General features: G+C 43.9%; 1 protein-coding gene across 2 annotated transcripts in view; it reads left to right on the top strand.

Moving 5' to 3' along the window:
* Window positions 1-23570, top strand: part of REPS2 (RALBP1 associated Eps domain containing 2) — a 225955-nt gene that overhangs the window by 43071 nt on the left and 159314 nt on the right. The window lies entirely within an intron of this gene.

Raw genomic sequence — 23570 nt, forward strand, 5'->3', positions numbered from 1 at the left:
TGCAGTCCAAGAGTACATTATACCTCTCAATGATCAGTCCACAATAGACAGCCCCGCTGTGCAAATCACCAAGGTAAAAGTCCATTACAGGCAACTAGCCACACAGCTCTTTATTCTTATTATTTATTTAGAAAATGAAATTTAACACAGCTCTTTATTAATGGGCCTCAGTGACTTTCCATAGCACTCTGTTGCCACAAGCCCCACTGAAACCCCTCAGAGGTCCAAGCTCACAGAGCCTGGTGGAGTCAAACACACTGAAGGCCTGTGCTACCTTGACAGTTCTCTTAGCTGTTGCTGCAAAAAAACAAACAAAACCCCCGTTATTTTCTAACACCAGTACCTGCTGCACATTAGAAGTGGATCAGTGGCTTGCCAATTTCACATGGGGCTCTCCAGCCCCCCGCCTGTCCCCATTGGACGGATCCCTTGGCCTTCCCCCTATTCAAACTGGGACAATGGATTTTGGGGATCCTCCTCTCCCTCAGCTGTCTCCAACAAGTAATCTTGCAGCCATGCAACCCGAAAGCCAACCATTTTCTTGGAAGCTGCGGGGGCCGCATGCTTCCCCTGCTTTTTTAGCAGCTGGAACCTCTGCTTTGGCTTTAGCTGCTGCCAAAGCTCTAACAGGATTTTATTAGACCTGCCATGCAATTTCTCTCTGTCTGCCCTGGCCGCAATCAAATCTACCCGCATCTGTGTTTGCGTAACCTTTATGGGCCTGTTTCTCTTGTTAGTTGGGGAGGGAGCAGTACAGATAGCAGCCCACACAGCCTTACTGTCCTGTACTGTCTCTAGCTCCCCCAGATCTGCCACCGTCCGTGTAACTGCGTTGATGGCCTGTCCCACATAGGGGCCCAAGATAGCCATTTGTGACCCAAAAAGGTTGATGAGGTGCTACAGAGAATAAGGTGCCTCATCCCTGTCATAAACACTTCCTCATCTGGCCCACGGGACCTCGGGTTGAAAGCAATATTTCTCATACCCAGTTCCCAAAGGACTTGCTGTAGCTCTGTATATGTCTGCCACCAACTCACTGCCCCTGGCAAGTCCCCAGCATTCTGCCAGACCGTACGAGCGGCAGCCATCACCCATTCTAATAGGGTATGGTTTCCTGCGTTGTCATGGCAGTTCTGAACACGCTGCCTCAAGGAGGAGTGTGTGGTAATGACAGCCAATTTTTCCATTTCTGTTCTGGAGTGCATGATACCATTCATCCCTATGTCCCACAACTATAGCAACTAGGCTGCCAGGGGCTCGGTGGGTTTCTGTCTGAATTTCACCCCCAACTCGATCAGCTCTGCCTGGATATAGGAGTGCTCCAGCACCTGTGGCGGGGGTTGTGCCTGTCCCTGAGGCCCTCTTGGATGCTGAGTTTTACCTTTTTGGTGACCACCAGCTGGACTCTGAGTCTGCAGATGGCAGTTTCAGCATGAACCTTCCCCTCAGAAGAGCCAGAAACAACTACAACTGCCGACTCAGAGCCACTCTGCTGGCACGGGTGCAGCTCTGTCTTCAGCACCTGCTTTGACTCCTGCAGCTGCCAGCTCTCGGCCTGAAGCTGGAACTCGAGCCCTTGAAACTGCAGTTTTTCTCCAGCAACTGTTGCTGCCAATGTTCAGCTTCCAGGGCATACTGCAGCTCATGAAACCATGATTCATTCTCCAGAGACCACTCCTATTCGAGGCACTGTTGATGTTCAGCCTGCATTTCACACTGCAGCTCTTGAAAGTGGTTGGCCTCTTTTTCCAGCAACTGTTGTAGTTCCTGCTGCTGCTAGTACTCAGTGTGCAGCTTATCCTGGAGGTCTTGAACTTGGGAAGCCCCTTGTACAGAGCTTTTGGTTTCTGCTCTCAGGGCTGTAAGGAACACCCAGCCCACAGTCCCCAAAAGGACAGCCACAGGGAACAGCCACTCCTCTATTCCACCCTTCAAGGGTGTCAGTGGCTCCATACTGATCTGATCTGAATCCTACCCACTACACCAGGTGTAATGCCAGTGGCCGAGGCCAGGCAGGTTCACATTGGATTTGGACAGATAGTAGAGAAACTGTGGAGCCCCCAAAACATTCCTGTTTAATAGAGTCTCGCAATGGCAGACAAAGAAACAAGCAGGGGAAAACTCCTTCTCAGGCAAACAAATGGCAAAATGACCCCTCACAGTGGCGGGCAGGCAATAAGCAATCCTCCATTTATAATCTGCCCTGAACACAAGCACCCATAACCTCACACAGGCTATACACACGTGCCTGTGCCACATGCTCATGCACTAATCAAGCAAAGTGCTTGCAGCCTGCAAGCCAGCAAGCAAGCCTAACACAGCTGGTTTCCCAACAGTCTCTCAGGTTCTACCTTGGTTTATTTTCAAGGCAAGGATGTTTGCTCCAGTCACTGCTTTTTCAAAATTGTGCTGGAAGTTCTAGCTAGTGCAATAAGGAAATAAAAGGGATACAGATCAGAAAGGGGAAGAAAAAAAACTGCCCCTATTTGCAGACAATGTGATTATCTGTGTGTAAATTTCAAGGAATCTACAAAATAACTCCTAGAACTATTACATGAGTTCAGGAAGATCATAGGATACATGATAAACATACAAAAATGCATTGTATTTCTATATACTAGTAATGAACACATGGATACTGAAAGTACAATAATATTTACAATCCCTCAAAAAATAGTGTAAATTTAATAAGGCATGCCAGAGGACTTGTATACTGAAAGTTGCACAATGCTGATTAAAGAAATCAAAGAAAATATAAATAAATGGAGAGACATACCATGTTTGTGGATTAGAAGACACAACATAGTAAAGATGTCAGTTTTCCCCAAATTGATATACAGGTTTAACATAATTTCTATAAAAATCACAGCAAGATTTTTTTTATAGATATAGTTATTCTAGCCTGACCAGATGGTGGCGCAGTTGATAGAGCATCAGACTGGGACGTGGAGGACCCAGGTTTGAGACCCCGAGGTCACCAGCTTGAGTGCGGGCTCACTTGGTTTGAGCAAGGCTCACCAGCTTGAGCCCAAGGTCGCTGGCTTGAGCAAGAGGTCACTCAGTCTGCTGTAGCCCCCTGGTCAAGGCACATATGAGAAAGCAATCAGTGAACAACTAAGGTGTCACAAATAAGAATTGATGCTTGTTATCTCTCTCCCTTCCTGTCTGTCTGTCCATCTCTCTGACTCTCTCTGTCTCTGTCAGAAAAAAAAAGATGTGGTTATTCTAAAACATGTATGGGGCCTGACCTGTGGTGGTGCAGTGGATAAAGCGTCAACCTGGAAACGATGAGGTTGCTGGTTCAAAACCCTGGGCTTGCCTGGTCAAGGCACATATGGGAGCTGATGCTTCCTGCTCTTCCCCCCTTCTCTTTCTCTCTCTCTCTCTCTCTCTCTCTTCTCTATAATGAATAAATAAAAATCTTAAAACATGTATGGACTAGACTAGGAAAACAATTTTGAAAAAGAATAAAGTAGGAGAAATTATTCTGCCTAATTTTAAGACTAATGTAACTGTAGCAATCAACACTGTATGGCATTAGCGGAAGGATAAATATGCAGACCACTAGAAGAGCACAAAGAACCGAGAAAGAGACCCACAGAAATACACCAAATTGACTTTGGACAAAATTGCAAAAGCCGTTAAATGGAGGAGCAAAGATAGCCTTTTCAACCCATGATTCTGGATTAGTTGAACATCAGTAGGCAATAAATAAATGAATAAATAAGTAATAAAAATAAAAAGGGCCTCGACCTAAATGTTACACTTTGCATAAAATAAAAATGACTCAAATGGATTACAAGCTTAAATAGAGAGGACTAGGACTACAAATTTAAAACTAGGACAAAATTGTAAACTAGGACTACAAAATTAAAAAGAAAACAGAAAATCCTTGGGACCTAGGATTATTAGGCAGAGTTCTTAAAAATATGATCCATTCCAGTAAAAAAAAAAAAATTAAATGGATTTGATCAAAATTAAAAACTTTTACTCCGAGAAAGACCTTGTTAAGAAACTAGCTGCACAGTGGGAGAAAATATTTGCAAACCACATATCTGATAAAAAATATATCTGCAATACATAAAATAATTCAACAGTAAAAAAAAAACACACCAAACAATCAAAATAGAAAATGGGCTGAAGACATGAGACATTTCACTGAAGAGGCTATGCAGATGACAGGTAAGCACATGAAAAGATGTTCAGCATTAGCCATTAAGGAAATACAAATTAAAGCCAAATGAAGAATCGGTCACTACATACCTATCAGAAAGCTAAAATAAAAGAATAGTGACATCACCGCATACTTGTCCCTCTTTATTCCCCTCCCCTACTCCCTTCCCTAAACCCCTGCCCCCTGGTAACCACTTCACTTTTATCCATGTCCATGAGTCTCAGTTTTCTTCTATCCAACATATGTGTGAAATCATACAGTTCTTAGCTTTTTCTGATTTAGTTATTTCACTCAGTATAATGTTCTCAGGGTTCATCCATGTTGTCATGAATGGCAATATATCATTGTTTCTTATTTGGGTGATGGGTACACAACACAATCAACAGTTCAAATGCTATAGAGATGTTTACCTGAAACCTATGTACTCTTATTAATCAATGTCACCCTGTTAAATTTAATTTTCTAAATTAAAAAAAAATAAGCCAAAAAAATAGTGACATCACCAAATGCTGAAGAGAAACGGGATATACAGTGTGTCCGTAAAGTCATGGTGCACTTTTGACCAGTCACAGGAAAGCAACAAAAGATGATAGAAATGTGAAATCTGCACCAAATAAAAGGAAAACTCTCCCAGTTTCATACCTATTCAGTGCAGTTCGATGTGGGCTCATGCACAGATTTTTTAGGGCTCCTTAGGTAGCTATCCCGTATAGCCTCTACAGACTCGTCACTGACTGATGGCCTACCAGAACGGGGTTTCTCTATCAAACTGCCGGTTTCTTTCAACTGCTTATCCCACCGAGTCATGTTATTCCTATGTGGTGGCGCTTCGTTATAAACGCGCCGATATTCATGTTGCACTTTGGTCACGGATTTGAATTTAGCGAGCCACAGAACACACTGAACTTTCCTCTGTACCGTCCACATCTCGACTGGCATGGCCGTGGGCTCCTCCTCTGTATACACGGTGTTATGTCATTATCTGCGCATGTGCACATGCTGCCACATCATCCTATAGAAACTGGGAGGGTTTTCCTTTTATTTGGTGCAGATTTCACATTTCTATTGTCTTTTTTGTTGCTTTCCTGTGACCGGTCAAAAGTGCACCATGTGGGACATAAAAACGAGACTAAGAGACAGGGACAGGAGTGTGGTGGTTACGGGGGGTGGGGGGAGGGAAGGAGGGAGAGGAGGAGGGGTAGGAGTACAAAGAAAACTGGATAGAGGGTGACGGAGGACGATCTCTCTTTGAGGGATGGGTATGCAACAGAACTAAGTGACAAGATAACCTGGAAATGTTTTCTTTGAATATATGTACCCTGATTTATTGATGTCACCCCATTAAAATAAAAATTTATTTATTAAAAAAATATATATTAAAAATGCACCATGACTTTATGGACACACTGTATATCTTGCTGATGGAAATGTTAGATGTTATAGCTTCTCTGGAGAACAGTTTGACAGTTTCTTAAAAACACTTAATATGCAACTACCATATGTGACTCAGCAGTTGTACTCCTGGGTATTTATCCTAGAGAAATGAAGATTTATGTTCACACAAAAATCTGTACATGAATGTTTATAGCAGCTTTATTCATAGTAGCCCATGATGGAAAACAATCCATATGTCCTTCAGTGGGGGAAGGGTTAAACAAACTGGTTCATCTATACCAGGGGTCCCCAAACTACGACCCGCGGGCCACATGCGGCCCCCTGAGGCCATTTATCCGGCCCCCACCGCACTTCCGGAAGGGGCACCTCTTTCGTTGGTGGTCAGTGAGAGGAGCACATTGACCATCTCATTAGCCAAAAGCAGGCCTGTAGTTCCCATTGAAATAGTGGTCAGTTTGTTGATTTAAATTTACTTGTTCTTTATTTTAAATATTGTATTTGTTCCTGTTTTGTTTTTTTACTTTAAAATAAGATATGTGCAGTGTGCATAGGGATTTGTTCATAGTTTTTTTTATAGTCCGGCCCTCCAACGGTCTGAGGGACAGTGAACTGGCCCCCTGTGTAAAAAGTTTGGGGACCCCTGATCTATACCATGAAATATTACTCAGCAATAAAGAAGAATGAACTGTTTGTTGATGCACACCACAACCTGAATGGATCTCCAGAGAATTATGCTGAGTGAAAAAGCCAATCCTGAATGGGTCTATACTATATTATTCCATTGAAATAATGTTCTTTAAACCACAAAATTATAGACATGGAGAACAGATTGGTGCCTCCCAGCAGTTGAGGAGGTAGGGGTGGGAGGAAAAGTGATTGTCTATAAAAAGGCAATGTGGCCTGGCCTGTGGTGGTGCAGTGGATAAAGTGTCGACCTGGAATGCTGAGGTAGCCAGTTCAAAACCCCAGGCTTGTTTGGTCAACGCACATACGAGAAGCAACTACTACAAATTGATACTTCCTGCTCCTCCCAACGTTTTCTCTCTCTCTCTCTCTCTCTCTCTCTCTCTCTCTCTCTCTCTCTCTATTCCTCCCTCCCTCCCCTCTCCTCTCTCTCTAAAATCAGTAAATAAAATCTTTAAAAAAAGGCAGCATGAAGGATCCTTGTGATGGAAATGTTCTCTGTCTTGACAGTATCAAAGTCAGTATCCTTGTGATAGTACTGCACAATAGTTTTGCAAGATGTCATTGCAGGCGAGGTTACACAGGATCTCTCTGTATCATTTCATATAACTGCATATCAATAATCCCAAAATAAAAATTTTAACTTAAAAAATTATTTAAAGAAAACAAGATGAAAAGAAATCAGAGTCAGAAGAACCATAAATACTGAAGAAGGTAGAAATTTTGTATTTGGTGGTGTTCTGAGATCCTGGCCCAGTTTTGTTTGAAATGGAGCCATCTGGGCCCACGAGAGTCCCTGTAGGAAGGTGGTGATGAACTTTTCCCCTCCAGTTCTTCTAATTTGGGGTGTTATCACTGCATAACCTTTGAGATGCTTTTGCCTTTAGTTTTCTGTTAGACACAAACTAGTTTTCTTTTTTTTAAATGTTTATTGTGTTGACTCTGGAGAGAGAGGAAGGGAGAGGGAAAGAGAGACAAGAACATCGATCTGCTCCTGTATGTGCCCTGACCGGGGATTGAATTGGTGACCTCTGTGCTTCAGGACAACACTCTCGCCAGCTGAGTTGTCCAGCCAGTGCACAAACTAGTTTCTTAGTTTCAGTCCCAAGGTTATTTCCAAGCACCATTAGCTTTTATGATCTTGTTTCTGCAGTGGGTCCTCAGCTAAGAAAGAGCCAGGGTATCTGAACCCTGACCTGTTTTTCCCAAGTGATTTTTCTACTTGCCTATATGATAAACATTTCTAGTTGTCCCTCAGTATTTATCCCCTTCTTCTCTTTTGCAGTAGAAACTGTAGTTTTGAGCTGGGCTCATGGCTTCCCAGAATGAAGGTTGCACTGCTCAGAATTCACTATAGCTAAGTGTGGCTGTTTGACCATCTATGAAACTTCTATTTTTGATTAAGCCACAAAGTAAATGAGCTATCGGTTTGCTTTAACAAATACTAACTAAAGAGGTAATATCAAATACTTTATATAAATGTAGTGTATTACGGGTTGTATTGTGCCCCCCTCAATGATACATTGAAATCCTAACCCCCAGTACCTTGGAATGTGACCTTATATGGAAATGGGGTCTTTGCAGATGTAACCAAGTTAAAATGAGGTCATAGTGGAGTAGAATTCACCCCTAATCCAATATGACTGATGTCCTTATAAGAAGATGGTCAAGATGGTCATTTGAAGACACAGACCACAGAGGTAATGCTATGTAAAGATGGAAGTTGGAGTGATGCCCTTACAAGCCAAGGAACTCCTGGTGCTACTGGAAGTGGGAGAGAGTCATGGAACAGGTATTCCCTTAGAGCCCTTGGAAGGAACAAATCCTACCGATACCCTGAGTTTAGACTTCCAGCCTCTAGAATGATGGGAGTGAATTTCTGTTACTTTGTCACAGCAGCCTTAAGTAAACCAGTACACTGTTTTAAAACTTCTTATTTTTATTTAAACTTATTTTTGAGGTATTTTTAAAAATGGGTTGGGCACAAATAGACTTTTGAATTTGAGTCCTGAGACATTTGGACTGAATATGCTTTCTTTTTCCTGGAAAATCTCACTGTACCAAACATAGACATTCCTCATTGCACCGAAGTCCTTCCAACCTCCTTACGTTTTTATTGCTGATTTAATGTGCTTGAATGCCAGCCAAAGTATAAGGTAAATGGTAGATGTGAGAACTAGGTGGTTTCCATAGAGACTTCTTGCTAGAGCCTTTCCTTTCTCAGTTCAACAGTTGTCAAGGAAACATCTTGCTTCAATTTGTGGGATCTGCCAGTTTGAGTGGTTCTTGGAAGAGGATATAGTTAAACTTCTTCAAGATATTAATAAGAAATTCAGAGCAGAGTTTTTTTTTAGATTGCTTTAAAGTAATAGGAGGCTTGATCAGGTGGTGGTGCAGTGGATAGAGCATCAGCCTGGGACACAGAGGACCCAGGTTTGAAACCCTGAGGTCGCTGGCTTGAACGCAGACTCACCAGCTTGAGTGTGGGGTCGCTGGCTTGCGCGTGGGATCATAGATGTGACCCCATGGTTGCTGGCTTGAGCCCAAAGGTCACTGGTTTGGAAACCAAGGTCACTGGCTTGAGCCCAAGGTCACTAGCTTGAGCAAAGAGTCACTGGCTCTGCTGGAGCACCCCCCCCCCCCAGTCAAGGCGCATATGAGAAAGCAATGAATGAACAAGTAAGGTGCCGCAATGAAGAACTGATGCTTCTCATCTCTCTCCCTTCCTGTCTGTCCCCTCTCTGTCTCTCTCTCTCAAAACAAACAAACCAACAAAGTTATAACTAGTCCTCTGCCTGAAATGATCAAACTACCCATTTGTTCATATAGAGAGAATGTTGATTTTGAGCTTTGGGGGAGGAAAACTGAGGTTAAGAGAAGGACCAAAGCTAGAGAGCTGGTGTCAGATGCCACATGACTCGGGTCCATGTTCTTTAGAACCCCTTATATACTATGAGATATTTGAGAGGCCTGCTGAAATATTCTGATTTATATGAAAAAAGGTGCATGCCTATTCAGGTAACCATATATGTATCTCCCACGTACATTTGGTTTTCGCCCACAGCTCCTGGCGCACAGCCCTAGCACCCTTGCAGTTTCCTTGGTGTTAAAAGTGATAAAGGTGTCTTTTGTTATATTACCGAGGTGACTTCTGGAAAGCACCTAGGGATTGGGGCAGGTTGCCCGTGGAAGCAAACGTGTGATTAGCAGGTTGAGAGTTTCAGTCCCACCCCCTGACCTGGGGAAGGGAGAGTGGCTGGAGGTGGAGGGCAGTCACCGGTGCTTAATGAATTCAGCAGTCATGCCTGTGGAGTGAAGCCTCCATGCAAGAAGGAAGGACTGGGTTAGGAGAGCGTCCGGATTGGTGAGCACTGGAGGTCCTGGGAGAGCGGAGCCATGGGGACAGGAGCTCTGCGCCATTCCCACACCTTCCCCTGCGCGTCTCTTCCATTGGCTGTTCCTGAGTTATCCTTTTTTTTTTTTTTTTTTTTTTTTTTTTTTTTTTTTTTAGAGACAGAGAGAGAGTCAGAGAGAGGGATAGAGAGGGACAGACAGACAGGAATGGAGAGAGATGAGAAGCATCAATCATCAGTTTTTCGTTGCGACACCTTAGTTGTTCATTGATTGCTTTCTCATATGTGCCTTGATCGCGGGCCTTCAGTAGAACCAAGTAATAACCCCTTGCTCGAGCCAGCGACCTTGGGTCCAAGCTGGTGAGCTTTGCTCAAACCAGATGAGCCCACGCTCAAGCTGGTGACCCCGGGGTCTCGAACCTGGGTCTTCCACATCCTAGTCCGACGCTCTATCCACTGTGCCACCGCCTGGCCAGGCTTCCTGAGTTATCCTTTTGTAGTCAACTGGTGAGCTAGTGAAATGTTTCTGAGTTCTTTGACCCACTCTAGCAAATTACTGGAACCCGAGGAGGGGTTGTGGGAACCTCTGATTCATAGCCAGTTGGTCAGAAGCACAAGTAGCAGCCTGGGTGAACGGTGCCTGAACAGGGAGTGTGAGCGTTCTTGTAGGACTGAACCCTTGACCTGTGGAATCGGATGCTATCTCTGGATAGATGGTATCAGAATTGAGCTGAACTCTCAAACCCCTTGCGTGTTGTTGGTGTGGTAACACCCCCTCACACCTTGAAATTGGGTTTCAGAACACTTTCTACCTGCTCTGTACAAAGCTATTTATAGGCTACAGAGTTGGCGGATTCAGCACCGTACAGTTATTGCTTCTAGTTATTCTAGTTAGCTGTTGTTGAATCAGTGGCTGGCATTGGTTGCTGGTTAATGGAAATGGTGGAAAGCACAGATTCTAGAGATAAGCAGTTCCAATAAAGGGGCACTGCTAGGGTTATCTCCATTGTGACAGCTTCCCCATTGTGCAGTTTATCAAACAGGTATGGTAGAGTGCCAGATTCTCCCGACACTTTGCAGTTCCTCCCATCAGGAGGTGCAGTCTGCGTCTCCCTCCTTAGAGCCTTGGCTGACCTTGTTACTTGGTTTGACCATATAATGCAGAAGTGACCATGTGCCAGGTTTTGAGCCTAGGCCTGAAGGAGCTTTTCAGCCTTAGTTCTTATTGCTTTGGAAACTCCTCCCAGGCTCCCCTGCTGGAGGATGAGCGCCTCCTCCATGTACAGGGGAACAGAGGAACCTTTGTCAACCCGAGAGCGGACTGTGGAAGCCTAAGTGAACCCCATCTGAGAGCAGAGGAGTCTGACCCAGGTCAGTGTAATTGCCTAGCTAGCTCAGCCCAAATCGTTGACCCCCAGAATTATGAACTAAACAAAAGATACTAAAGTTTTGGGGTGGTTTGTTGTGCAACAATAGATAATTTGATACAGCCAAGTTTGGATGTTTTGGGTTAATAAAACCTCACCTTTGACCTGTCCTCTACATTTCTTAATAACATGAGCCCATTACCAGAAATTACCTGTGGGCAGATTAAGCAGAAAAGGAATTTATTAGTAGGATATTGGGTAGTCCGGTCTTGCTCTAGGAAAGCTGGAGAAGAGACTTGGAAAGTGCACGGCACTGCTAGAACTCAGCCCTGTTATACCACGGAGTTGATCGGAGGCTGGCGCTGTACAGCCCCGGACGGTGTGTGCCTCCAGCCGCGCCACACGTTGCTTGCACTGGGTGTTGGGTGTGGGGCTTGGCACCCCTGCTGTCCCGGGAACTAGTGTTGCTGCTATTTCCAGAAGTCAGTGATCTACTTTCCCTGCCGCTTCGCATCACAGTTATTGATTCAAATGCCTGTGCAGTGTGTCTGGCCCAGCTTAGGTCCTGTACCCATATCCTGATTGATAAAAATCAGGAAAGTGAGTGACAGTTTTAGTTTATGGCAGGTGGAAATTTTCATGCACATCGGCAGGGGGTTTTGATGCTGGGTAGCCAAAAGGAAACGGCAAGTCCTCATTGGTTTCTGTCCTGGACTCTGGTTAGCTCAGTTGGTTACAGCATAGTTATGATGAAGCCAGCTTTGTGGTTCGTTCCTTGATTCTGTTGAGAGAAAACACTTAGTTCTGAGTCTGTACCCTTTACACCTGCTCCCTCTTTCACAGATGTGTGCCATGGCCATTTGGAAGGCCAGGAAATAGCGAGGCCTAATTTGCATGTGTCTCTGGCTGCCCAGGTACAAATAGTATGTGTCTTTCAGTTGCTGGGCCCCAAGACACCTCACTCATTGCCATAGTGTGCCACCTACGCAAACTGAAGGACTGGTGGCTTAGTGAGCAGAAGGGATCGCCTGTTTGCACAGTGAACTTGGCTCACGTGACACTTATAAATATATATCGTTGGGAAGCGTGGTCTTTCCGTCCAGGTGGTTTCTCATTTTCCAGAATTTCTCTGATAACCCTTCTGAACCCTGAAGTGCCTGTCTGCAAAGTCATTCATGGAGGATTAGGTTAAATATTAGAAATAATACGTAAAAGAGAAAAACATAATGCCTGGAGAGTGTAACATAGGTGTTTGAGAAATGTTGGTCCTTTTCCTCAGACTTCCTAGATACACACAGTCCAACCAGATAGTCGTATCTCAGGCTGGTATGACAAAATACTGAACCAGGATGTAATACAGAGTGTATTTATCAAAGTTCTAGAATCTGGACGTCCAGGATCAGGTGCCACCACAGTCAGCTTCTGGGCTGCAAACTGCCAGCTTCTTGCTGTGTCTCCACGGGGCGGAGAGCGGAGAAGGAAAGGAAGCTCTCTTTTGACTTTATAAGGGTATGAATCCCGTTCCTGAGGGTTCCACCCTTATGACTTTTTCTGATCCTCATCACTTCCAGAAGGCTCTATCTCCTAGTACCATCACATTTTGATGGGTAGATTGGGTTTCAACCTCTGAATCGGGGGAGGGACACAAACATTCAAGTCTTAACAGATTATACACTTTTTGAGGGCAGGGGCTGTTCTTTGTCGAATATCTCTCAGGTTGTCACATCTGTAGGCATGGCTTGTGTGAGTGGACTGGATTTCGAATACAGTGTCTTGGAGAAGTCAGGACCTAGGTCTCTGCTCAGCCCCTGAGGAGAGGGCTCCGCTGTGGGCTGGGTGCATTGGATCCGATCAGCCGATGCAGTCTGCCCAGGCCAATGGAACAGTGCCTACAGGCGATTTAAGGTAGGAGACAGGAGAACTAACCACCTGGGTCCCAGGAATGGCCCTCCTGGCCAACACAGCTCAGTGGCAGAAGCAAGTTCGGAGGCTTAGGTGTAAGGGAAGTGTCAGTGTACCTGGAGGTGAGGTGCAGGACAGGGACAGACAGGTGAGAGCAAGGCCGGGTCTCAAATGATGGGTGTCTGTTAGTGTGCTTTGGCTTGCTCGCTGGTTTCCTGGTTGCGAGCACTTTGCATGATCAGTGCATAAGCATGTGGCAGAAGCACAGGTGTATAGCTTACATAGGCTGGGGGTACTTTCCCTCAGCATGGAGTACTTGTCTGCCACTGCGAGGGGCTATTTGCCTGTTTTGCTCGCCCGCTGTCATAAGAAGCGGTTTCCCCCCGCCTGTTTGCTCGCCAGCCATCGCAAGAATCCAATAAACGGGAGTGCCCCAACTTCTTTGGGCCCCACAGTTGTTCCGTGGTCTGCCTGAACCCAGTCTGGACCTGCTTCGCCTTGACCACCGGCATTCCAGTTAGAGACGGAAGAGGATGGACATTTGTAGCTGGGGCAAAGAAGGGGCTTTGATCATGGAAAGAGGTCAGTCTGTTCAATATAACATGGCCATTAGGCCACAGTAGCACCAATAGCAGGATGGACTTAGGGCCGACTTTTGGCTGGTTGAGCTGAAGCCCCTTAAATCCGTCTGCATTTGTCATGATGATGCGGGGGACTGAGTGTGCAGGTTGTGACGAGGTCCTGCTGTGGGGGAACAGTCACGAACAGGCTGGGGCCTGTCTCTAGCTTTAAGGTTCTGCAGTAGCCCTTTGAGGGGTTCAGTCTCCTCAGGGGGAAGCTTCCAGAGTGTCAGGTAGGCAGAAGGATCGCCCGTTGTCTGAGCAATTGGATAGGGTCTTCACTCGGAATTCGACCCAGAAACCCAGTTAATGAATGCAGATTGTGCATCCCATCAAAACTTTATTTTTTCTGTGAGTTTAATTATACTGGAGGGTTCTAGTCTGTCTGGGTTTAGGCTGGAGAGAGAGAACACCAGTGTGATCTGAGACCGGACTTCCATTGGTTCCCTCTGAAAGCATTTTGAGGACTGTGTGGAATACACAGCGCTCCACTTGCATGAGATGTCCTGGCTCGCTCTGTTCCTCTCACTAAGGCACTGGTTTCTTTTAGACAGAAATGTGTAAATGAGTGTGTGTGTGCACCCATGTGTGTGTCTAAAATAAAATATAGAATGGACTGAAATCAACAAACTTATAAGAATACCAAATAACCCCAACCTGTAGTCTTATTTTTGAAAAGCACTAAAAATGTCAACAAATTGTCTGAAGAGTGAATCCTTTGGCTGCTGAAATAAGTCTGAGTTGCCAGGACCAGTCAGAAATTTATATAGTAACCCTGGCACTGCCTTTGTGTTCATTTGACATTCACTCCCTCCAGCTGTACAGAACTCTGACACGCGGAGCCTAGACACCTGGGCCAGAGCCCTAAAATGAATTTTTCTCATAATCTGAGCTACAGATGCACTTTCATTCAGTTCTGGTGTTAAAGCTGGTTTGTATGTTTCCTTCATCTCATCATTTCATGGCATGTGAGTCGGTGCGCCACCCACAGCCGGCCCTCAGTAGGTGTTCTTACTGTTGATTCCACTGTTCTTTCCCCCTAAGCTGTTCTTCTACATCACAGTGACTGCTTTCTCATGGAGGGGAGGAGGCTTCCTTTGTCCGCAGTGGTTCACCCCCATGGTGCTCTTTCTCCCTCCTCGGCCCTGAGTGGTTAGATCCCTCTTTCTTCCCAGGCAGGTGCCGGCCCTGATGAGCTCCTGACCCGCAGGTGTGTGCTGCGTGTCTGCAGCCGGCTGGGCAGCTGGAGACACTGTGACGTTGGCTTGCCAAAGCAGGCCTCGTTTACAAAAACCACGAGAAGTCATTGTCATCAACTGCCATCACTGCCCATAACCTTGCCTCATTCCAGAAGACATCTAGGAGTATGAGAAGAATTGTAGAATCACTCGGACAGACCTATATATGCTGGTCCACTGTGCAAAAACACAGAGCAGCTCACCTGAGTATAGAATTGCTTTGGATTCTTGGGATTTTTATTTTTTTATTTTTTTATTTTTTATTTTTTGGATTCTTGGGATTTAAGAACCATATTAATTTCGTATTCAACTCCTTAATGTATTTCTCTATTTTAATACAAAAATGTTACCCTTCCCACACACACATACAAACACTGAATAAATTGAAAGTCCAGGGCAGATGTGTTCTATTTGTCTTTGGCTTTGCTTGGAACCAGGTAATTATGAAATGACTTACCTAACTTACCTGAGGTTCTTGCTAGTCTGGGATCAGGTATTGTCACTGATCCTTCAAAGCTTAAAAAATCATTTTGAATAGGTTGATATATTGACATAAGTCACAATTCAAAGGTATAAAACGTGCAGTGAAAAGTTAAAACTCAGTAGGCACAGCCTGACTGGCGGTGACACGGTGGATAGAGCGTTGGACCTGGGATGCTGAGGACCCACGGTCAGAACCCTTAGGTCGCCCGCTGGCTTGAGCGCAGGCTCACCTGAATTAAGCGCAGGCTCACCAGCTTGAGCATAGGGTCAACAGCTTCAGCGTGGGATCATGGATTTTGCCAAATAGTCTGTGGATATTACACTGATATGTGCTTCCATTAGCAATGTACAAGTTCCTGACCCCCCCCCCCCGGGTCTTTTCCCTACTCAGATTCTGTCTGAGCCGGAGTGGCAAGCTGGTGCTACTGGGGTGAGTTTGGGCCTTGAGCCAAGAATGATGACAAACCAGATCTAGGCCATACCCTCTGCCAGTATGGCCTGTATTTAGTATCTGGACTGGATTGGGCCTATCACTTATTATAGGCACTCTGTCCCTAAATTCAATGGCACCTTGGGGGATCTGAAAGGTAATGTAGCTTCAAAAATTGATTTGCACCTTCGGAGTAAATTACATGTTGGAGATCTTGGATCATTATGTGTTCACAATGGCAGAAGGGTGTTTTCAAACAATGGTTATGAAGATTTGTAACGCCCCTCTCTTTTAAAAATAAAAAAGAAATAAGTGAAATAAACCAGACAAAGAGAAGTGCTGCATAGTATCTCTCATATGTAGAATCAAAAAAAAAAAAAAAAAAAAAAAAAAAAAAAAAAAAAGAACTCATAGAAACAGAATAGAATGGTGGTTACCAAGGGAGAGAATGGAAAAGTGTACCAACTTTCAGTTGTAGAATACGTTGGAGGAACCTAATATATTGCATGGTGACTATAGTTATAATACTGTATTGTATAATAGAAATTTACTAAGAGAGTGGAACTTAAGTGTTCTCATCAAAATAACAACAACTCTACCAACAGGTAAATAGATGATGACTGTGTTAATTAACTGAATGGTGGGAATCCTTTCACTATACATACATAGAACAAATTGTTATTTTGTGCACTTGAAATATATGACAATTTTATTTGTTAATTATACCTTAAAGCTGAAAAGAGCAAAACCGTTTTTAGCATGTGAATTATTGTATAGATTTTGTTCATATCTGAAATACGGCATTCAGTTGCTCCATTTGGTTGCTGTGGAAGTTTATAGTATTGTAGGAACCCCTGTTCAAAAGATTCTGAAAATTTTAAACATATGTATAAAAGGGTTGAAAATGGGGAGGGCAAATACACATGTGTTCTTTTCTTCTAATGGGATTATTTATTCTTTTAGTTGGCATTTACTTAATGTAGCTGATTATTTAAAAAACTATACCTTTTCTGCATGGCTTCTGAGGGTATCTGCAAGGATATAAAATACAGCTCAGACAGGCAATGTGTTTGTTATTCAGTGGTTGGTAGCCCTTTCTGCATGGCTTCTGAGGGTATCTGCAAGGGTATAAAATACAGCTCAGAGAGGCAATGTGCTTGTTATTCAGTGGTTGGTGGCCCTTTCTGCATGGCTTCTGAGGGTATCTGCAAGGATATAAAATACAGCTCAGACAGGCAATGTGTTTGTTATTCAGTGGTTGGTAGCCCTTTCTGCATGGCTTCTGAGGGTATCTGCAAGGGTATAAAATATGGCTCAGAGAGGCAATGTGTTTGTTATTCAGTGGTTGGTGGCCCTTTCTGCATGGCTTCTGAGGGTATCTGCAAGGATAGAAAATATAGCTCAGAGAGGCAATGTGTTTGTTATTCAGTGGTTGGTGGCCCTTTCTGGAAAGAGCCCAGTGGTACAGATTGGAGACTCTGTAGGCCAAGAGGCAAAATGGAGGATATTATATAAATACATGGATAGTAAAAGAAAAAAATTCCACAAAATTTTTATAGATGAAATTCAAAATATAATAATTCAGTACAGTTTTCTTTGGTAATACCGATCTGCTAGTAGGAAGCACAGGCTTCTTGGTTTTGACGTATCATTTTACTTAATGATATTCAAAGTTATTGTTTCATTTCATCATATTGATTTCAAATGTTCATCTGTAAAAACCATTCTCAGCTCATGGGCCATACAGAACCAGGTAGGGGCCAGATTGGTCCCGTGAACAGTAAGTTTTCCAGCCCCTGATAGAAGGCAGAGGTCATGATCTTTGGACTCAGACACATGTAGGTTTGGGTACTGGCTCTGAACATGTAATCTTGAACATACTACTTTAATTTATTGCATTTATTAGTGCATAAACTGGAGGTAACGACACCTTTGTCATAGAATAAATATAATATCATCTTCATCTTTATTGTGATTTTGCCTTAGTATTCCAGTTTTGTATATGCTGATGTAATTTAGCTAGACTGGCTTAGAATTTGTATTTAATGGATTCAGACGCCAGTTTTTTTTTTTAGGGGACAGAATAGTCACATGCTCTTAAAGTACTATGTGAAAACATTTTTTTTTTTTTTGCAATGGAAAGATCTGGCAGTCACCACTTTAACCAAACTGAACCAATCTCTGCAATCAGTGGTGGGATGTTCTGACACAAGTGCCCCTCAGTGATACGCACTTCTTACTCTATCATAGGATCACCTCTGTGGTGTTCTTGCCAGAAACCACAAGGAATGTTACCAGAAGGAAACAGACAAATCCCAAATGTGGAATGTTCTGCAGGACAGTTGGCCTGAAACTCTTGAAAGGATTCAGTGTCATGAAGAACCAAGGGGAACTGGTTTAGATTAGGGGAAGACTAAGGAGACGTAACAGAAAATGTAATACATGAACATTGTTTTGGATCAGAAAAAGAAAATCCAGTTCTCTAGGCCATTTTTAGCATAACTGAGGAAATGAGTGGATCGTGTATTGTATAATAATATTTTTTTTTTATTAAGTGAGAGGTGGGGAGACAGAGACAGACTCCCGCATGCACCCTGGCCAGGATCCACCTGGAAAGCCCTCTAAGGTGTGATGCTTTGCCTGTCAGGGCTGCTGCTCCATTGCTAGGCAACCGAGCTATTTTAGCACCTGAGGTGAGACCATGGAGCCATCCTCAGCACCTGGGGCCAACTTTGATTAAACCATTTGGGTCATGGCTGTGGGAGGAAGAGAGAGAGAGAGAGAGAGAGAGAGAGAGAGAGATATGAGAGGAGGGGTGGAGAAGCAGGTGGTCCCTTCTCCTGTGTGCCCTGACCAGAAATTGAACCTGGAACTTCCATATGCTGGGCTGACGCTCTACCACTGAGCCAACTGGCCAGGGCCTGTATGGTGATCTTAATGTTGATTTGCTGAGGTGCGGTGATGGTGGTATAGGAGAATATTCATATTCTTGGGACATAAATAAAGTATTTAGGATAGGGGAGGGGAGGGCAGAGGGGGGAGGAGAGAGAGAAGCAGTAAGTTTTGTTTAGTGCTGCTCATTTCCCAGCATAGCACTGAGCACAGTACTTTCAGTGGGAGGTGCCCAAACATTTTAACTTAATACTTTCAGTTATTAGTAGGCTTCTCTGTCTGAAATCATGCCTAAGCACTGACTGTTCTCTCTTTAACAGTGTGGTGGTTTGGTTTAGGCATATACTATATGGTACCTGATACTGGCTAATTGTATATGGGGGGCTCATATATTCTTGGGTATCTCACCCAGGTCCCTCTGTATTTGAAAGTCTCTCTTAATTTTTAGAACATATAAATTAATAAAAGGAAAATCCAGGATAGTTGATATGGCTCTTCAGCTATTTCCTGAGAGGCTGAGGTAGAACTTGTAAGCATGTAATTCAAGTTCTCCTTTGTATTTCTGTTGTTAAGGATGTCTGCGTGGGGGCTGAAATCCCCTGGGGGGTGTGCTGAGTAGGAGGCTTGGAGGAAGAAGCCTGCTGTGTATCTCAGGAGTGCCAAGTGGCTAGAGCACCAATGAGGTGTTCTGGGCAGCAAGGCAGAGGGCCAGAACAAAGCAGGGCGGAGCCTTTCCCCATGCTCTGACCCTAACCACTTCCTCCTAGCGGAGAAGGGAGGGAACAGAGAAGTTAATACTCTGTTATATTCTTGCAGAACTGTTCAAGCTGTATAGCATGAGATGGCTAAAGCCAATTTATCAGCCACTTGTAAAAATAATTACAGGATGAGAGAAAGAACAGTTTTACTACTACAGGCTGTGAAAACTACATTCAACAAACATTCATTGGACAAGTGAATATATAGCAGGCACCGTAAAGTATGAGTCCTGGAGGATATAAATTATAAAAATATACTCTTGCTTTGTTCTGGAAATTTGGCGGGTATGGGAAGGAGATGCAGTGTAGTGGAGACAATGACAAAAATACTGGTTTTGCTATATTAACAAGGCTAGTGATGTGATAGAGAAGTTGTGAAAAGGATTATGGGAATGCAGAAGATATGCTGTATGGAACTGAATAAGGTTTCAAAGATAAGATCAGTCTTGAGGTGATTTTTTAAAAAGGTTTTATTTACTGATTTTAGAGAGAAGAGGGACAGAAAGGGGAGAGGAGCAGGAAGCATCAACTCATAGTAGCTGCTTCCCATATGTGCCTTGACCAGGCAAGCCTGGGATTTTGAACCAGTGACCTTATTCCAGGTCAACACTTTATCCACTGTGCCACCACAGGTCAGGCAAGGTGATTTTTTAAAAAGATTTTATTTATTGATTTTAGAGAGAAAGAGAGAAAAAAAGAGAGAGACAAAGGGTGGTGGGGAGGAAGGAATGGGAAGCATCAACTCCTAGCTGCTTCCTGTATGTTCCTTGACCAGGCAAGCCCAGGGTTTCAAACCAGTGACCTCTATTCATTGCACCACTACAGGTCAGGCTTGAGGTGATTTGAAGAATGTGCCTGGCCAATAAAGAAATTGGGAGACATCCAGCTTCCAGGCAGGGGACACACCAGGTGCTCAGAGGCCTGAATGGCTCTCATGTGTTGAGAGATGGCAGAATTCTTAGATGCAGGGTGGGGAGGAGACAGACTTGGGGTTGTTGGGAAGGTAGTTCGGGCCAGATGGGCGAGCCTCAAAATCTATGCTTAGGAGTCTGGGTTTTACAGGAAACGAGCAGGGAGCCCTGGAAACCTGTTTGTGTTTGTGGCAGGGGGTGACCTGGTTGGTATACGGCAACATGGGGGAAATGTGGGGGATGGTGTGTGAAGTTGCACGAACCCGGGGGCAGCTTATGGAGGCGGTTGATGCATGAACAGAGAGTCTGAACTTGGTCAGCCGCACCAGAGAGAGAAAAGAAAAGGAGAGGTGAGGTCTATTGGAGAATTCTTCCAGCCCCCCCCCCCCACCAAGACTTTTTAAATTTTTAAATCTTTATAAGGAAGTCTTTAAAAATACTTGAAAGAGAGAAGCTTATTCAAACCTTTGAATGATTCTGAAATTTATTATATTTCAGCCAGGAAAGAAAGTATTATTTTAGGCAAACTGGAACGGGTATGGACTGATTACTCAGCACAGTCACTTAATCTTTTAGAATTAGGTAGGAGGGAAGCTATTTTAGTGGCCTTCAGTCTTCTTCCAGAACTTCGTCCAGGTTCCTCTCAAATGGTCAGTGAACTTTTCTGATTCATCTCCAGCAGCTCAACAGTTTAGTGTACATCTGTAAGCTGTAAGGAAGTTGATTTCATCCATTTATTTTTTTTTCATCTCTTGCCTTCCACCTGAGAAAACAAACACCAGTCCATAGGTTCTTGTTCTGTGTTAGAAATTTGCACAATGTGTAATCTAAGATGGATCCAGCTGAGTGTTATAGGGTTAGAATTTAGACTAAAGAAGAGGCATGCAATCTTTTCATTTTTTTTTCTTTGTTTTGAGAAAAGCTTGGCAACTTGGACTGTTTGAAGAAGCCTTTAAATGAAATTTCTCCTGCTAACCAAGTACCTGGGATAAAGTATTACCTTATTTTTTTTAGATTGCGTCAAAACATTTCTTTTTTTTCTTTTTTTTTTTTTTTTCATTTTTCTGAAGCTGGAAACAGGGAGAGACAGTCAGACAGACTCCCGCATGCGCCCGACCGGGATCCACCCGGCACGCCCACCATGGGGCGGCGCTCTGCCCACCAGGGGGCGATGCTCTGCCCATCCTGGGCGTCGCCATATTGCGACCAGAGCCACTCTAGCGCCTGGGGCAGAGGCCGAGGAGCCATCCCCAGCGCCCGGGCCATCTTCGCTCCAATGGAGCCTTGGCTGCGGGAGGGGAAGAGAGAGACAGAGAGGAAAGCGCGGCGGAGGGGTGGAGAAGCAAATGGGCGCTTCTCCTGTGTGCCCTGGCCGGGAATCGAACCCGGGTCCTCCGCACGCTAGGCCGACGCTCTACCGCTGAGCCAACCGGCCAGGGCCGCGTCAAAACATTTCTACCTACAATTTAGAGCTTTTCCTTAGAGAATTTAGTCTTAGAACATTTTGAACCTTGATAAACAAACAAACATAAAACCCTTACAAAACTAACCTACTTTGGGGATTGAGAAGTCTCCATCTTACAAGGCTCTACATGTAAGTTCCGAATCTTCCTGTGGCTCTAATATTTCAGAAAGATCTTGGCATGTCTCCTGGACGATTGGTGTACAAAGTGACCTATGGGCTCACTTCACTTACGTTCTTATATGTCACAGTTCCACTTATTCTAGGCTGGCTACAAAGCAATGATTCTAGTAGTACTGTATATAGGACCAAAGGACAGATTCCAAGGTAAATAAGGTGGTTTACTAAGGTCAGATTTAGGTGTTATTCTTGAAGTCCCATAGTGAATGTTTTAGCAACTTTTTGGTTTTCTGATAGTTACAGTAAAGGAATAATTGAGAGTTAATGATACTAAATTAACACTGACTGAAATATAGCTGTTAAGTTGTTCCCATACCAAGGATTACAATTTCTTAATTTTAGGAATTACTCTGCAAGACAACTATATATGTATTTTTTATTTTTTTAAAATTCAATTCATTTTAGAGAGGAGGGGGGGAGAGAGAGAGAGGGAGAGAGAGAGAAGGGAGGAAGAGCAGGAAGCATCAACTCTCATATGTGCCTTGACCAGGGAGGCCCAGGGTTTTGAAGTGGTGACCTCAGCATTTCCAGGTCGATGCTTTATCCACCGCGCCACCACAGGTCAGGCAAGACAACTATATTGATGTCGGAATTACATTGATGTAGTTTAATTTATTCGCAATAAGGGATTGTATTGTAAAATTCAGTTACTTTTTATTTGGGAGAGTTGGTTCATTCACTTGATTAAGAATTTTTTGACTGTACCCTGGGTGCCTATCCTTGTGCTCAGAGATGAATGGAAGTTACCCCTTGTCCTTGGAGAGAAGACATTTTAATGGGAGGCAGAGATAAACATATAATTGTACTGTGATGTGGTAAGTGCTGAAATAGACATTAAAAACTTGAATATGGAGAGTTTCAAATATATGCAAAAGTACAGAGTAGGAGAATGAGTCCACATGAGCCCACTACCCAACTTCAACAATTTTCAACACTTGGAGCTTGGTTCACTTTTACACCTTACTTACTCCCTTAATCCCTTTTATTTGGAAGTTAGTCTCAAACAGTGTATCATGTGAAGGACATTTTTGGACATTCTAATGGTTAGAGAATACACTGGGAAAATGCACCATGGGTGGGGACTTGGGAAGGGGCAGCAGAGAGGTCACGTTGGAGTTCACATCTAGTGTGGAGGGGGTTCCAGTTCCAAGTGCGTGGAGTGGAGCCCAGCGCCGACTGAATGTTGCTACGCGTTGTATTACGTTCATGTAGTATACACTGTATTATTTTTCCCCTCACAGTAGTCTTATGCGGGAGAGACTGTTTCACCTTTACATATGAATAAATTAGGTTTCAGGCAGATTAAATGAACTTGCCCAAAGTCATAAAAACTAATTAGTTTTTTCATTGCAAACCAACCTTGACTTCAAGGCTATTTAGTTTCCCATCGTCGGCAACACGCGCACTGATAGGAGAGGTACAAGGGGAGGATGTGTTTGGACAGTGGAAGAAGCTGAATGCAGCTACGGAACTGTGTGTGTGTGTGTGTGTGTGCGCGCGTGCGCGCGCGCAGACTGAAACTAGAGGAGCTGCTCGGGGCCTGGTTGTAGAGGGACTTTAATGCTGTGTATACTAAGGAGATAGGGTTTTGTCCTGAGGGTTGTGGAGGTCCAGGCTGAGATGTCTTTAGGCATGAAACAGTATTGCTAAATGAAAAAAGGGTGCAGTTAGTATGTGGTATTCTGTTTCTATAAAGTATTGAATAAACAGGGAAAACACAG

The sequence above is a fragment of the Saccopteryx leptura genome, chromosome X (genome assembly GCF_036850995.1).
Source record: "Saccopteryx leptura isolate mSacLep1 chromosome X, mSacLep1_pri_phased_curated, whole genome shotgun sequence".
Lineage (NCBI taxonomy): Eukaryota > Metazoa > Chordata > Mammalia > Chiroptera > Emballonuridae > Saccopteryx > Saccopteryx leptura.